This window comes from Perca flavescens, chromosome 13, assembly GCF_004354835.1.
Source record: "Perca flavescens isolate YP-PL-M2 chromosome 13, PFLA_1.0, whole genome shotgun sequence".
NCBI lineage: Eukaryota > Metazoa > Chordata > Actinopteri > Perciformes > Percidae > Perca > Perca flavescens.
The window spans coordinates 29,727,201-29,744,650 of record NC_041343.1 but is presented as its reverse complement, the minus strand read 5'-3'; the positions used below and the strand labels follow the sequence as shown (position 1 = coordinate 29,744,650).

Here is a 17,450-nt window from a genome sequence, read left to right as displayed (position 1 = left end):
CAAGTGCTGGTTGATCATATGTAAACATCCATCTCATAAACCCCTTGTGTTCTGTTTTCATTTCCTGTTGTTGTGAGAAACTGCTCTACGTTTTATTTAGAAAGAGGACTGACACCCAGACGTTCAAAGCCTCAATGATCTGGGGGGGGCAGCTGAGCCGGAACAACATGGTGGCCACTTTCCACAACAAAACAACACATTTAAGAACTTGAATACACTCCAAACCGTGTGTCCACACATGTGAATATACCCTCAGAAACTGGCCTGTAGGCAAGATACTCATCCACAGAGAGTTAAAAAGTAGTACAATATTTCTCTCTGAAATGTAGCGGAGTAGAAGTAGAAAGTGGCATGAAAAGAAAAGACTCAAGTAAAGTACAAGTACCTCAACATTTGGACTTAAGTACAGTGCTTGAGTAAATTTACTTAGTAACATTCCACCACTGGTCCACTTTTAATATGCACATTGATATTATGCAACATATGTATACAGTGATGCAGCAGTTAACCGATTTCACTATTAACCACGCTGTAAAACGTCACGGTTAATTAATCGTAAAAGCTCCGCCACACCGTTAACTGACTGCAGGTGATGTGTAGCAGTGTGTGCAGTTCTTATTAAACCTGCCTGACGACATAAACGTTCGCGTTTGCGCACACACACAGCACATCAGACGCCGGCCCGGTCACCGCGAGTCAGAGTGACAGTGGCTGTCCGTGGTGGGATAACTTACTGCTGCGATTTTGTAACGTTAGCCAACATAAAGTTAGCAAACAGCTGGAAAACACCAAGCAGAGCCAGCCCCTGACCTCAGGACAGCTGCAACGGGGAATTCAACCCAAGGTGGTAAGCTTGCTAGCAACTTTATTTATTAACGTTAAGTGTTTGTCATATGAGTGTTTGTTAGCTTGTTAATGTTACCAGTTAGCTAACGTTAGCCTGTTTAATGTTGGCTCTGTGATCCGCCATCCGTCAATACCCACCAGGTCTGGATTTGTTGCGGCACGGTTGCAGCCATGACTGACAGCTGAAGTCACGAGGACCCACGAGATCTCGCGAATTCACGTAAAATAGAACCACAAAACCAACAACAGTTTCCATCCAGAGGAGTAGAGGGGAAACAGCTATGTGCTGTGTTTTCAAGGTGTTAGTGCAGGGAGATATGATCCGCCGTGAGCACGGTGTTTCATTTTAAATTAACCGGATGTTTTATTTTGTTTCTCTGCTCGACTTCCTGTCCCACACTATCTCCGGTGTCTGGCAAAAATAGAAGCTCTGCGTATCTGCTCCGGAGGGCTGAGAACCACCGGAGCTGTGCCGGAGTCGGAACGCAGCCGTTCTGCGGCCAGTGGAAATACACACACTGACTTTTTAATGGAAACCTATTGACTCCGCCGCCGCTCCGGAATGGATCCGCAGACGTTCCGCAACCGGTGGAAATTAGCAGTGAGCGAGCTGACGATGTTACGTTCGTACGAGGCAAAACTCTGCAATAGCTCAAACTTTTTTTTCTTTAAATATAAAGTAATGAGTTTTTTGTTGATTTTTTTTGTTTTTGTGGCCATTTTCGGCCTTTATTTTGATAGGACAGTCGAAGACATGAAAGGGGAGAAAGAGGGGGTAATGACATGCAGCAAAGGGCTGCAGGTCGGAGTCAAACCCAAGGCCCGCTGTGAAACAGCGTAAAAACATGTCGCTGACGTTAACACTAAACGTTACTTAACAGCTCCCTCCAACTTTTAGAAACAGCAGCTACAGTAGCAGGGTCGTTTGTAGCCCAAAAAGGGCAGAGTTCTTGTTAAGGACAATAACTACTGTTGCCAACTTGGCCTTTGTTTGTGGTCTGACTGATTCACCTCTAAGTCTCTAATCTTTTCAGATGGATTTAAATAAAAAAGGTTGATGCTTAATCATATCATCATTTTCAAAACTAATGTGTTACTGTGTTATTTTATGTTTGAAAAGGCAGCAATAAATAACACATTCAAATCTAGTGTGTTCATGTGATTTCATACATTAGCAGTGAAATGAATCAATGCATAATGATTGTGATTTTTCCGACTATAATCATACCAACAAAACAACTTATATGTACTTTGTAGGGGGGCCCTGCTCTGACTTTCTCTCAGGTAAGAAACAAAATGTTAAAGACCGATGTTCTAGTAGAAACCCAAAATCCCCAAAAGTATGAACCTGAAAATGATATGTCTATGAATATGATATGTCTCCTTTTAAAGGAGCTGTGTGCAGTTTCGGGTTGATGCACAGCAGTTCTGTGTGACTGAACTAAAGGCTTCGGTTCAAATTCAGCAGCTATTTATTCAACCTAATGTTTAAACTGCAGCGTTTAGAGCCCATAGTGAACCGCAGGGTGTAGTTTCAGCTATTATTCAGTGATTCCGTTTAGTTCTGTGCTCCATCCGTCACTGCTGTAAAAACACATCTGCTCTGGATGTTCCGTTTTCTCGACCACCCGTTGTTTGTTACAAGCAGCTGATGAAATACGCGACTCTCCGTAGACTGTTTGAACTTTTGGTTCGTGTCTGCCCGCGGTTTGTTTTCGCATTTGCCAGGTTACAATTAGCGGCGCGCTGTTTGTCAAACAAAGTCAGCGCCGCGGGTGTCCACGGAGAGTGCTAAATAAAGCCTGTCAGCCATAAAATGTCTCTGCTCAGATTGCGTCCACATGCGGCGGCCCGACACCTGTGTAGTTGTGCGAGTCGTTAATGACTCAAACATGCACATAAACACGGTGATGCATGCACGTACTGTACACTGAGCCATTCACAACAATAACATTACTCACCAAAAAAAAAAAAACTGTCAACTGTAGCACTTTCTTCAACACATTTACAAAGGGATTTCCTGTAAAAAGACTACATAGACTAAACTGTAAATTACAAAGAAATGATGGTTACAGTGGGGTGTTGAGTCTTGGATACAGTTTTACAAAAAAAATGCTTTTGCTGTGTCCGAAAGTTAAGTTGGGGAATTTTGGAAACATTCCAATTTGGAAACTTTCATGGGAATTCATTGAAATTATGAGAAGCTATGGGAATTTACGAGAATTAACTGGAAATGTTGGGTAATTCATACAAACTCCATCTTATACAAACATAAATATAAACATTTTGTTTTGTAATAAGTAGACAGGCATATAGCATACAGTGAATACAAATGTTGAGTGGGTGTGGCCTCAATAGCCCTGCAGTACGCTAAGTAGTAGCCCAAACCATTGACCTTTAGCTTAACATTTGAAGGTAGCTAGCATGCTGCCTTTAATTTACTACGGTTATGGTTATATGCACGCTAAGTTAACCATCAGCGCTGTCTATTGTTTCCAGCCTATCAAGAACAAGTGGGCTATACAATTATCACACATAGGTTAATAGCAATGGGTTATGTATTATCCCCCCACCCCCCAAAAAAAGAGAAAACATTTTTTTTGGCAAGTATGTAGTAGCCTATGCTGATTACTACGTGTGTGCATGTCATTGACGAATATAGGGAGGACATTCAACTGAAGTTGCATTAAATCAGGTTGTTTTAACCAAGATTATGCTGCAAGATGTTTTTTTTCCAACTACATTTAACTTCCCTGTTATAGACTAACAGTATTATAACAAGCAATATTAAAAATATCCAGTTTAATCCTGTTAATTCCCATATACTCCCGTAAATTCCCATGGAAAGTTTCCAACTTTGAAAATTCCCGAAATTTTGTAACCATGCACTTCTGTCCTTACACTTGCTGTTTGCGTCAACACTGACGAAGTGTAGCCACATGCAGTGCACTGCGAGTACCCGGATGCTGCATTCAAAGTGGTCGAAATGTTTGGATTGCTGGACACTTAGTCTATATCGACGACGTTCCACTTCTGGGATAGTTCAGGTGCCACCGGAAATTCCGCCAGATGTCCCTCATTTCGGCCGGATGTCCGTCTCCTTCCTCTTCTTCTGCGTTGGCATTCTAACCTCTGGTGAATTTCTGAGGACTATGGTTAACTGCTCCTCAGATCTCTGCAGGGTAAATCCAGACAGCTAGCTAGACTATCTGTCCAATCGGAGTTTTTTGTTGCACGACTAAAACTACTTTTGAACGTACACATGTTCCACCGAAACAAGTTCCTTCCTGAGGCTGTTTTGCAGCAGCACCGTCAATGTGTCCGGGTCTTAGCACTGCCCAAGACGATTGTGATTGCCTTAAAGAAATGCCGTTATATATACAAATCTATATTAACTATACAAATCATGTAATATAAACATTTGTGTCTTCTGATAAGTACCACTATGCTGCCATCAGTTAGTGGGAAAACAATCCTGGCGGACGACGATATTCCGGTCAGTGCAAAACGGCCGTGCGTGATTTGAGACAACACTTCCCTATCGGAATTTGCATAAGCTCCTTCTCCCAGTCAGATTGAAAAGTTGTTTTACTGTTTTCTCTCTCCGTGTGGAGATATAAAGGTTGTGTGCCGTTATTGACGAGCATATGAACGGGGTCACACTGAGCTGCTCTCTTTGTACACTCAGCAAACGGCTCTTATCTCCTTAATGTATGTATAATGTACATCAGCCATCCCATTCTTTCGGTTGATGTCCATCACAGGAAGGCCTATTAGGCATGCATTAAAAAGTGGCGATTGCCTGTTTGTACCGACGCAACTCATTTCTGCGAGACAAAATAATATCTGTGATGTGAGAGACTGAGAAGGTCATCAGCAAACAGAGCAACAACAACAATGCTCATTACTATTCATTGAAACTGGCAAGTAAATAGAAGTGTTGAGGCGTGGACTGCCAAGAGCTAATGAAGAACCTGCAAGTGGAGGTGCTGAGAAAACGGACAATGCCGGAGCGATGTTTATTAGTTGCTGTACGTCCACCTCTGGCATCAATCTGTTTCAATAAAAAAAGGGTTACACAGACGCCAAGTATCGCTCTATTATTATGTATGTGTTGGTCAGTCTGCTTGACAATCAAATTTGGCAGGAAAACAATTTTTTTTTTAGATAAAACGGATGTTAACAAAGTTTCCTTTTGGGAACATTATTTGAGATTGGGGAAAAATTTGAAGTTGGGAAAAAGCTAATAAATTGCAATATATCGCAGAATATTGCAGTGTGTTTAAAATTGCAATAATATCATATCGTGATGATATGGTATTGTGAGCCCTCCCTAATAATACATATTGCGTCAGAGGGCTGAACGATTATTCATTCAGATTTGAAAGAATGTGATTAGCGTGAAGACAGTGATTAATGGATCGTGCAATTATTAGTTAAATGTTTGGTGTAGCATTTCATTTAACATATTTTAATTTCTCTTTTCATTATTATATTTACTGTTTTTTTCATAAGATAAATGCTTTAATAATGTTACATATCACAGATTGTTTACAGAAATGTGGGAAACTTTAACTGACATGAATCGTAGATTTTGTAGCTATCGTAATGATATCGTAATCACAGTATCTGGCAGGAAAATCGCATTTAGTTTTTTTTCCCTAAATCGTTCAGCCCTAATATGTAACACCATTGTCTGTGCTGGAGTTCATGTGTAGAGCCCCTGGTGATACTTGGAGCAAAGTCTCATGTTGTGTCGAGCCTTCTTAGTGCCACTAGCACTCCCGTTCAAAAGCCCATTTTGAAAAACGCCAAAAACGAAAATACGGTCAATCTTAAAAGTGGCGCTTCCGTCCTAATTATGCTTTTAAACGAATGTTTGACTCGGGTACATTCACAAAAAGACCCTAGGTTGCATTTTGGCGAGAGCTACGCTTTAATTTAAAGAGACAACAGCATTTTAATGCACATGCCAAAGTCCACTGAAATACTTGACTGAACTCAAGGCTCGGTGAACCGTTGCATGTTTGTATTTGCAGCTGAGTGTCCTGCCAGAACCACTTCATAATTCAGTGTCTGACCCAGAAATGTATTCTTTTATGTGACACCCCCCCACTGAAACAGCACTTACAGTATAGCATCAAGGGGCGCTGAGTCTATTCTGGGCTTTATTTTTAAAGGCAGAATGACTCAATCAGTCCCTGGAGGATTTCACGGCCTTGTTTTGAGATTGTTGCAGCCCAAAATGCCTGATTTCGTGGCAGCTTTTGTAAAAGAATTGCGATAAAAGTTCCGATGTCTTTTGTATTTTTGTTGCAATGAAGTTGCGAGGCACGGTGAAAATTGCAAAAAATTGAGTTTTCATAGAAACCTTACCAAATAGGCTCAGGATGCTGCAAATGTTGCTATAATATGAAAATGAAAATTTAATTATAAATAAAATAATTTATTGAATGAATCAAATTTGAACATATGTGTCAGTGGCTTGTTGATATTTATATTGTTATTTAATTTCCTATCCTGGCCGTGGCTGGCCTGGGACACACATTCATACGGTTTGATATAGTACTTATTGGACTTTAACTTATCATTGCTCTTACAATAACGAGCGCAACTGTCCTCAATTTAGGTCATTGTGTACGTCTCATCTCCGGTTTTTCCTGCATCCACCATGAAATAGCAAACTCCGTGCACACCAGTGTTTTTAGCTCCAGTAGAAGAATTAATCTCCGTTTTAACTAACACGCCCAAACCAAAATATCTCATCAACATAAACAGGAGGCAGCTTGTAAACTCTGCCCGTTGCTGGTAGGTGCCATGGTAACGTTCGTAGCTTAGTCGGAGAACAAAACGTCATGACCCAATCAGGCGGCGAAACATTGGCGTCAGTGTCGGTGTTGCCAAACGTCTCAGTTTTCTGCCGTTGAGACTGCAACACAACCCCAGAGATTCCAAAACAAAACGGGTTCACTGTGTTTCCTTTAGGATTTTTTTTAGCAGTGGGGGTCTTGGAATGGATGGCGGAACCTGCTATTTCTACACCACTAACGAGGCTCAAAATAGCACCACACTTCCGCGGTAGCATAATGAGGGTCCCTACATGTAAACCAAAGCATTGAGAACTTTGGAAGTGTAAAGACAGTTCACTAAAAAGAGTCCACAAAGGAGTCTACAAAGACAGCACCGCTCACGCACACAGGCGGGCGCCACCCCCGGGAAAACAGCCACGACCAGTCGAAACGACAAACGTCCGTTGCTCGACCCACCCGCACATGCTAATGGCACCGTACTCCCAAACCATCCCCTCAATAAACTGTCTGCACACTCACTACCACAACCGCAACTAAATTGTGCGTCTGCCCTATTTCTGATACCGTGGCAGCAGAAATCCTGCCATGGCGGGCCACCACTACAGAATCCACATAGAGGAAACACTGGGCTCAATTTCTCCGGTTTAGAGGCTCTGAAACACCAGAGTCGTGTGAATGTGAGCAAAAGCTATTCCAAAACGTAGCAATGTAAATGTAGCCCGAGACCTTCAAAAAGTGGTCTCGAGGCCCAAGACCGATCTCGAGTATAACACTAAACTGGCTAAACTCTTCCAACGCATACCAGTTGTTGTAAAAACCTGTTGCCTTCCCCACGGTGTGTCCGTCCTTGCCTGTTCGGAAGTGTTTTTGTGTTGTGTGTCTTCTCACACAGGAAACTCAGCCTGAACGGTCAGGATGTGAAGAGGTTTGTGTCGGTGCACCCAGGGGACTCTGCCGACGGAGAAACGTTCCCTCTCACACTTTGAAAAGTTACAAGGTCTGGGTTTTGTCTACTCTTGAATTATTGAAGACTCTCTCTCTCTCTCTCTCTCTCTCTCTCTCTCTCTCTGTCTCTCTATCTATCCCCGTTGTGTGTGCGAGCTGTCTTAGCGCTGCTACTGTCTGTCTGACCTTGTGGCACAGAAAGCATTCAGATGCTCGGCATGCCTTGAGGCAACAGGAGCACAGGTGCACACAGCAATGATGCGCGCTCTGAAAATAGCGCTGTGGACTGTGAGTCAATGAAGCGGTGTCTTTTTTTTTTCTTCTGCAGTATGGTGGTTTATATTCCTTTCACTGTTGAGGTTGATTTACGACAATTATGCTAAAGGAAATGCCACGATCAGAGGCCGCAATCATCCGCCATCAGTGACTTTTTCTTTTGATTCCGGTGAGTTTAGCGCTGCTTTTGATTTTACACATCTGGTCGTATTTTAACCCTTGTGTTTTCCTCCCAAAAGTTAACCCTTTTTTTTTTAGATCCTTTTTTTTTCATTGTTCATGACGTGTTTTAGTTGCTTTTTTCAAGTTTTTTTTTCTTTTAACCACCGGATTCACCACTAACAGCAACTTACAGTATTAGTTTTACACATATTTTTTGGAATTCATGAACAACAGACCTCATTTTATAAAGTGTACCTATTATTTGAGTAAAATAAATTATTTTGACTAATAAGTAAAATCATAGGAACATTTCTTGAGAGAGTCACAGACATATGTTGAAGTTTTGAAACAATTACATTTTTTCTCACACCCAAAATTAAATGAAAGTAGCGAACTGCCATCCGTGTAATTTTCGTGCAGTTTGCTTGAAAGAAAGCCAATTTTCTGATATAGAAACTTTGAAAGCTGTGCAATTTTTACCCGAGGACAACAGGAGGGTTAAGGGGGGGCGCTCCAAGCAGCTGCAAGCTCCAAGTAGCTGTGAGCTGTTTTAAAGAGCTGATTTGGGGCTGCCAGGATAGCTCAGTTGGTAGAGCAGGAGCCCATATATAGGTTTACTCCTCAACACAGTGGTCCCGGGTTCAACTCTGACCTGCAGCCATTAGCTGCATGTCATTCCCCCTCTCTCTCCCCTTGTATTTCTTCAGCTGTCCTGTCAATAAAGGCCTAAAAATAATAATAAAAAAAAAAAGGATCTGATTTGACTTTTAAGATTAAGTCCTTTCTGTGTTTCAGTGTCTATATGTAGCTGCTGTTTCTAGTTATTGTGTGAAGTCAGTTCTTGGCGCATTACCGCCACCAACTGTCAATCCGTGGATAAGCATGAATAGTATGCATACGGGCAACGTGATAAATGTTAGCATATATACATGCTAACAAGCGCAAGATAAAACGAGGAGCATAGCTCCGGAAAGCTATTAGTGGTCAAAAACACCACAGGGTATCTTTAAATTTTAAAATCTAAATCTTATAATACTATTTAGTAATTTAGTAATTTAACCACTTTTGCTTAACACAACTTACCCTAGGACATTTTCAGTCACCTGGGTAGCCCTTTACGCACAACTACATGAAACCACATGTATTCATCGTGCATCTTTAGATGCTCTGCCATCTTGGTTGTAGATCTTTAAATAATGGCTTTGTCCCTGAGTGTTTGATACACACTGAGCATATGAATAGACATTTCATAGTTTGCTGTGGGAGAGGTTTAGGAAGATTATTAGATTATTATTAGATGTTTTTTTGGGTCACCATTTGATGCCATAATTGCTGTAAATCCATCTGATAACTTCACAAAGGATCCAACTACAAACCTTTTAAAACCTCAAAAAGTCTCCACAAGGTGACTTTTTGATGCTCAATAGAGAGCTTTTCGGTGGAGTATTACCTTAAGTCTCTTATTTTCCATCTCCCCTGGCCTTCTCATATTGTTTTTCACTCTTTCTCCCCTCCAGACTGCTTTTCTTTTCCAGGCCCCTCTATGTGTAATGGCTTCCATACCGAGGAGCTATTTCTTTTACGATCCTAGAGTGGGATTAATAGTTGCCAGTGGAGGCAAATGGCCATCCAGGGAGTTACCTGTCAGGACCCTGCAGTGCGCTGGCTTCTCCACGGGCCGATGGATGTTACACAACAGCAGGAGACGTCACCTTGGAGGAATGTGGGAAATGAGAGGGGGGCGGATCAGAGGATGAAGGAGGAGAGAGGAAGAAGCAGAGTGCTTCACTGACTCTTGCGGTACCTTGACATGAGTCACAGGGAGATAAAATGGGTCAATTGACCAGAAGAAATCATGATCCAGTTACAATGTGCAGTAGTGTGCGGACTGAAAACAATTGTCTTAGGTGCCTTACAGGTTTATATGTACAAGTGTGTTTACTACATTATACACTAAACACGTAATTACCCATTATGCACTGTACTTTTCTAAATGGTGTGTGCACAGCTATTATAATTTGGGGGAATGCAGGGAAAGCCTGGTCCAGACCTCTGAATATCTTGCCACATCTTTGATATCTTCAGCAAATCAAATAAGTCTGGTGTTGTGCTTATTACCTCCGCCAGGGAGGTCATGTTTTCGGTTCGGTGTGTCCGATAGTTCGTTTGTTGGTTTGATTATCTGTCACCAGGATTACGGGAAAAAACTACTCGCCCGATTTAACAACACTTGGTAGATGGGTTGAGCATGGATTTTAAAGCGGATACGAACCATAGCCAAACAAACACAAGACTTTTGCCAGTGTATCGCCATGTGTAACGTTACTTTGTCCACAGCAATCCTGCCACAATTGGTCCCAAAACGCCCCAGTTTAGATCGTAAATGCCGCAACGTTAAGCATATTCTTTTTTAAATCTTTACAATCATTTCCGAAAGAACCAAGCAGGCCTGCCTTGTTGCACTATCCAAACTCTCTTCAAAACTTGTCGTTTTTTTTAGCATGTAGCTTGCTAGCTTGAAGTTTGTTGTTGTTTCCCAAAACAAACAGAGTTTTTGCAAGGCGAGGGACATCCGGTAAATGATCGGTGATCCAGACTAGCCTAAATCGAACCAAATACATAACCAGTCATTTAAACCGGCGACCATTAATTTTAAGTACTGTATGAGGACAGAAATTGTTCATGTAGGTCGTATTTCCTGCCACTAGTAGGGGGCGCAAATTTATATCTCGCTCCTGTGAGACATATTAGAGGGTAGGAATAAATGCCCTATGTGGTCGTAGGCTTTGGAGAACTTTTTAAGTAAGTTATGCAGACACTTTTAAAGTCTCTTGACTATTTTAGAGAGATCCTGTTGTTCAAACTGTAATCAGTAACACAGTCTCAGTCTCCAGGCCCTGTGCTGGAAAGTATTTGTCTCGCTATACTCTTTGTTTTAACAGATGAAATAATAGTCAAATTAAACCACCCCACCGTTAATTATACTGTAAGCACCCGGAGATGAAATAATAGTCAAATTAAACCACCCCACCGTTAATTATACTGTAAGCACCCGTGGAAAATCCGTACGGACCCCTGGACGTCCCTGAACTCCTTTTTGTGAGCTGGTAATTAGCTTCTAAAACTTTTGCATTTCGAATCCAGCCGCACAGGAGGTGCAGGGATTTTTTTGCCTATGGTGGGTCCCTGGGATCGGAGCTCATTACAAGAACTACTTTTGTTATAAGAAGGCCCACCGGTGTCCGTCCTGAGAGCCATTCTGGGTCCTGACCCTCAGCTTAAGAACCACTGTAGTAGACTGAGGCCGGAGTGGGTCTCTGGCTCTCCTCACACACTAATGCACTCAATATGTCTGCTGTCCTGAGGTCACCCTGTGAACACTGAAGTGATGCTGTAAGCAGATAATAAGAAGCTCTACTCTCTACACAGGGAGTTTGCTTATAAGGTCAAGACATTAACTCCATTTTTCCAACCTAAGCTGGCATAGTTTGAGAGAGCAGAGGAAGTGCCCAGAGGTGGGATTTTTGTTAGAAGTTCACGTCAATAATGGAGGGTATTTTGTCATGTTTATTTTCCTTTTTCTTCGACTTCGATACTGGTTCCTGTGTGTCATTACATTGCAATACATGTCATTTAGCTGATGCTTTTATCCAAAGCGACTTACAATTGCTATATATGTTAGAGGTCACACGCCTCTGGAGTAACTAGGGGTTAAGTGTCTTGCTCAGGGACACACTGGTTGATGTATCGCAGTGGGAATTGAACCCAGGTCTCCCACACCATAGGTATGTGTCATATCCACTGCGCCATCACCACCCTCTGTGTCTCTACGATGTGTAACGTTAGACAGACAATCACTCCTATATACTTGTAATATTTTAAGAACATTTTCCAGATGATTTCCTTTACTTAAATAACATTTTTAATGCAAGACTTTTACTTGTATAGAGTATTTTTACAGTGTGGTAAAAGGTTATTAGGATCTGAATACTTCTTCCACCACTGCTTGATTGAGAGATATTACTAATGCAAATGTTGGATCTAGGCTGCAGTTAAACCATTTTTCTTTACTAACTGTGCATCACTGTGCATCACTGTGCATCATCACTATCATACCTGTTATTAACAACTGTGCCGCCATATATAATTTTCTTTGACAAAGTTAATAGTGACGTATCAAATGTCTGTAGCGGAGCGCTTCCCGGACTCAAAAAATTAGCTTGAGGTGCTCTTTGGAAGGGATAATCATAATGTAGAAACCAAAAAGGAAACTCCAAGGCACTCTCTTTTAGAAAAATACAAAGCCTTTATTTATGGCTTAGTCCTCATAAATCTTAAAGTACTCCGACGCGTTTCGGCATACAAGCCTTCGTCAGGGAGTCAGTCAATCAAACCATTTTTCTTTACTAACTGTGCATCACTGTGCATCATCACTATCATACCTGTTATTAACAACTGTGCCGCCATATATAATTTTTTTTGACAAAGTTAATAGTGACGTATTTCAAAGCGGCTTTATGATTAGCATGCAATTTGTCACCACAACAATTCCCATTTTTGGTTAGCACTGCGCTGTGCTTCAAGGTAATAATCACCGCAGTTGGGGAGCTCCTTTATTTTTTATTGCCGCTCCCCGGATTCCTTTAGCCAGAGCCGGAGACAGGAAGAAATGGTTAAAGAAGAAGAGACCAACACATTGTCACTCCCAGCGCGTCACAAAGCGAAGCTTGGTCAGGTGTCTTTGCTGTTTGTCACTGACGCAAAAAGTCTCCTTAAGTGTCTCTTTGGCCTCATTTTAAAGGTCCCATGACATGGTGCTCTTTGGATGCTTGGAGGCGGGCAAAGCAGAGAAAGGTGAGGTAACCTTGCTCCTTATGACCTCATAAGGAGAAGATTCCTGATTGGCCCATCTGAGCTTTCATTTTCTCAAAGGCAGAGCAGGATACCCAGGGCTCAGTTTACACCTATCACCATTTCTAGCCACTGGGGGACCATAGGCAGGCTGGGGGAACTCATATTAATGTTAAAAAACCTCATAAAGTGAAATTTTTAATGCCATGGGACCTTTTTGACGCTTTGGGTCGGGACGTATGTTTAACTGGCATGCGGCAAAAGAACGGGACAGTTAGGTTTAGGAGAAGATCGTTAGTGCGGTTACAAAATGTACATTTCATTGACAAGCAGGACAAGAACGGGACGCAAACCCCTGTGTTCTGTGTGAAAGTCCTGTGTTGTTTGACCCATCGACCACCCCAACATGCCTCTTTCAAGCACCTTTGAGCGGTCGAGCTGCTGCTCTTCCCGGTGCGTTCCATACAGACGGTATCTGACGCTGAGAGACGCTGACCAAGCGTCAGTATTTTATGGGTTGGGAAGGAGAACGGGCTGAAGAGACTTTGAAGAGAAGTTCATTTAGATAGGAATGGGCATGCTGAGAGTCTCAAGAGGGAGAGAGACAGAGAAAGTATGATACAATCACTTTGGAAAAGTAGTTGGGAATACAGATCTCTTCTTAGTTGCATTTCTGTTTTCTCATTTTTAAAATGCTTTTTCAACACGGGACTTCCTCGCCCAGACGATAAGGCCCGAGCTGATCCACAGCCGTCTTGATGCTTTTTCTGCTGCCTGGTGACTCATTAAGCCTCTGCAGTCGACTTCAATGGCCACTCATCGTGTCTGCCCTACTTGGCTCTGTCGTCTGCCCACGCAGTCTGCTTATTGAGCTACCTTCCTCCCAAGGGCCGCCTCCATCGGGTCTTCCTCCAAACAATCTCCCTTGATGTTTCAGACATCACAACCTAGCCCTGTTTGGGATTGTCTCGTCCACTGCAAATGCTTTCCAAAGAAAAGCTTAGAATAAAGAAAGAAAAGAAGCCGCTGGGTTCTCTACCCCCCTGATACCATATGAGCATTTGTTGGGTAAAAGAGGAGAAAAAGAAGAAAAGCATGGGTTGCCTCCAGGGCCCCAGGAAGTGCGCTCAGCCTTGCAGCCAATTTTGTCCAGTTGCCACTCGCGGTATTGCAACGAAAAATCCACCTGCGCCCTAAAAGGCATTATTTTCCCCATAGGCCATATTGTAAGAGAAACGTCAGGACACTGCAAACAAGGTCGGTTGTGACTCTTTCTATTCTGAATTTGTAATCCATGGACTTTTTATATTTGAAAAACTTCCTAGTTTTATAAAACCTGTAGTCTCACACTGTCAGACCTTCCTCCACAGCGCTGCGGAGGAAGGTCTGGCTAGTCCACACAGCATTCTGGGATGGGAGAGAAACATGCTCTGGTTTATTGGCATTTCTTTAAACCAATCACAATCGCCTTGGGGGGCGCTAAGCCCATATGCCGCTGAAAAATAGCCTCAGGAAGGAACTTGTTTTGGTGGAACGTGTACGTTCAAAAGTAGTGTTAGTCGTGCAACAGAAAACTCTGATTGGACAGATAGTCTAGCTAGCTGTCTGGATTTACCCTGCAGAGATCTGAGGAGCAGTTAACCATAGTCCTCACAAATCCACCCGGTTTTAAAATTCCAAATCAAAGAAAGTGTAAGGTTTTTTAACGGACATCCGGCCCAAAAAGAGGGACATCTGGCGGAATTTCCGGTGGCAACGCAGCAATCCCGGAAGTGGAACGTCTTGGACATAGACTATAAAACCTGTGACGTCACCACAATGTAAAGTCTATGGTCCAGCGGGAGACACACTGCTGCGCATATTCACTGGGCTGCATATCACAGAAGTAATACCGGGAAGCTTGGAAACTTTTTTGGCATATTTGGCAAGGCGAGCAAATCCATTGAACTGAGTAGGCGCCATTTTGGGATCCGCTATCCAGTTATTATTATGCATCCATGGTTGCTTCTTGTCTTACATGTTTTCATCCCTGAATGTTGCGTGTTGGATCCTCGAGCACACTTCTGCATGCTGAGATAAATCCATCATGATCCCATCCTGGATCCCTGTGTGTGTGTGTGTGTGTGTGTGTGTGTGTGTGTGTGTGTGTGTGTGTGTGTGTGTTTGTGTGTGTGTGTGTGCAAAATGCTGCGACATATCTTGAAAGACTTGATTTTTTGGTGTTAGTTCAAAGAAAATATCAGTAGAAAACTGCACTTTAGAATGTAACTGACATTCTGTTTTTGAGCAGTGCCTTTTATATTCAATTTAATGTTCAGTTGGTTCAATAAAATAAATGTTGGAAATCATTTCCTTTCATTTGTTTTAAATTCAACAAGCAACAAGTTTTTTTTTTTAGCAGAATACTGAAAGCAGCAGAAATGCAGAACTGAGTACACTTTAATATCTGATTATTTATCGCTAGTAATATCGTTATCCTGATATTCAGCAACGTTATCCCATTTCACATATTTTCCTCATATTGTGCAGCCCTTGTGTGTGTGTGTGTGTGTGTGTTTCTGTGTGTGTCCTGTGTTGAAGCATAGGAACATGCCGCCCTCCATTGTCAGACATAATCTCAGCAGTTAGAGGGATGAGTTGGAAGGCTTATTTGCGTTGAAGTCTTTCTGACGTGGATCGCAGTTTCCAGGGGTATTAAGGTAGACATGATGACATAATTCCCGGACCAAAACACCAGCAAGCCCCCTTTCAGCCTAGAGCCTTCAACCCACATTGCCCATCCGCCTGCTGAGCCCACAGGAAGAGACATGATGGATATCAAAGTAAAGTTGTGTCGAGTCTTGTGATGAAGCCAGGCGCTGTCAGGATCGCTGCCGGCGCAAACGCGTCTTTACCTTAAGATCGTCCTCGAAAGGTCTGTGAGGCATGTATAGAAAGTACAAAAGAAATCAGGGAAGAGAGGAACAGGAATGGAGGAAAAACAAAAGAGATAGTGAGCGAGAATGAAAGAGACAAAAGGAAAATGAGGCCAAAGAACCGAGGTCGGACAAGAATCAGACACGAAACAAGATAGAAAATCTGTTTAGCTGTGAAAAAAGTGCCAACGTGGACTTAATCTACCGAAACCAATCAAAACAAATCATACTTTTTGAAGGCGACAAATGTAAGTCTTCTAAATATTGGGGGGGGCATTAAAAGATCTCTGTCCACAAAGACACAAACAAAGTAGCATGTCCTTCCTTGTTCAGCACTTTGTGTCTTCCTGATGGGATTTCAGAGGACAAAATGTGTTTAGTATTGATCGTAAGAGCATTAGCCCCCCCTCACACTGCCATAGGTGGAGAGCATCAGAGCAGTCGGACCCAAAGTCAGTCAGAATTTTCAGTCAGTTATTCCCTTACTCAATAATAAGTAATGCCTTTCCTATCCAAACAAAATGCAGAACCAACTAGTTCATGCATTGTTTTTCAAGTAGATTAGATTACTATAATGCTCTCTTTACCAACTTTTCAAAACAATCAATTGACAAACTACAATTAGTCCAGAACTGGGCTAACAGGATTTTAACTAGAACAACGAAGAGAGAGCATATTAGAAACGTAGCCCAGTTTGAGCTAACCTTACTGGCTCCCAGTGTCTTTTAGAATGGATTTTCTTTTAAAGTTATTTTAGTTGTTTCTAAGGCTCCTAATGTTTTTTTTTTTTTTAAATGCATGGATGCATCAACAAAGACAACGAGGGGGAGTACAGAAGAGCTTTGTCAGCAATTGAAAATTAATGAAAATTATTTTGAAACTAATTTGTGAGGTTGGTGCATTTGGTTAGAAGACTTCTATAATGACTGTACTGTGATAATAACTGTATTTTGGACTAACTTTGTTTTTCCCGGTGTTGTTCAGTGTGCCTCTGTCCTGTTTCTGATCTGCAGTTGTGATGGTAGGAGGATGTATTTAGTATTGATCCAGAGAACACTTCCCGTCCGTCCCCTGTGTGCAGATGTGTCAGGACTGTCAATCAGCCCGTCAGCCCATCTCATCGGAGCAGAAGTGAGCTGAGGAAGTGGCTTGTTGGGATATTTGTCCGACAGCTTGGCTCTGTACGAGACGTTGGTTTGTGCTGCGGAGAGAATCTACTTGCAGCTTAGATCTCAGAACACCGATCATCAGCGCACCGCTGCGCCTTTCTTTAAGTTTGTACAGTTTGTTCATTGCAGTCTTCCAGACGTTTGTCTCTAACCTTGAGTGTGAAGTTATTATGATCACGGGAGGAATAAAGTCAATATAGCAAATTTGAAGGGCAAACCTTTATTTGGCCAACAAAATACTTCTCTTTTTGGTTCTTTTAACCATTTAACTTTTGTAAAGCACTTTGTAGCCTAGGGTTTTGAATGGTGCTATAATTCTTCTACTTACTTACTTACTTACTTAATTACTTACTTATTTACACACACCTTTACTTACTTACTTACATACTTACTTATTTACATACTTATTTACTTACATACAGTACTTACTAATTTAAATACTTATTTACTTACTTACATACTTAATTACTTACATA

The 17,450-nt window shown here is 42.0% G+C and overlaps 1 long non-coding RNA gene across 1 annotated transcript; it reads left to right on the top strand.

Moving 5' to 3' along the window:
- The first annotated feature begins 2,101 nt into the window (after positions 1-2,101).
- Positions 2,102-10,054, top strand: LOC114567302 (uncharacterized). The gene is made up of 4 exons (XR_003694147.1): positions 2,102-2,130; positions 7,549-7,653; positions 7,930-8,046; positions 9,557-10,054. It is a non-coding gene; the product is annotated as an uncharacterized LOC114567302 (long non-coding RNA).
- Positions 10,055-17,450: the final 7,396 nt, after the last annotated feature.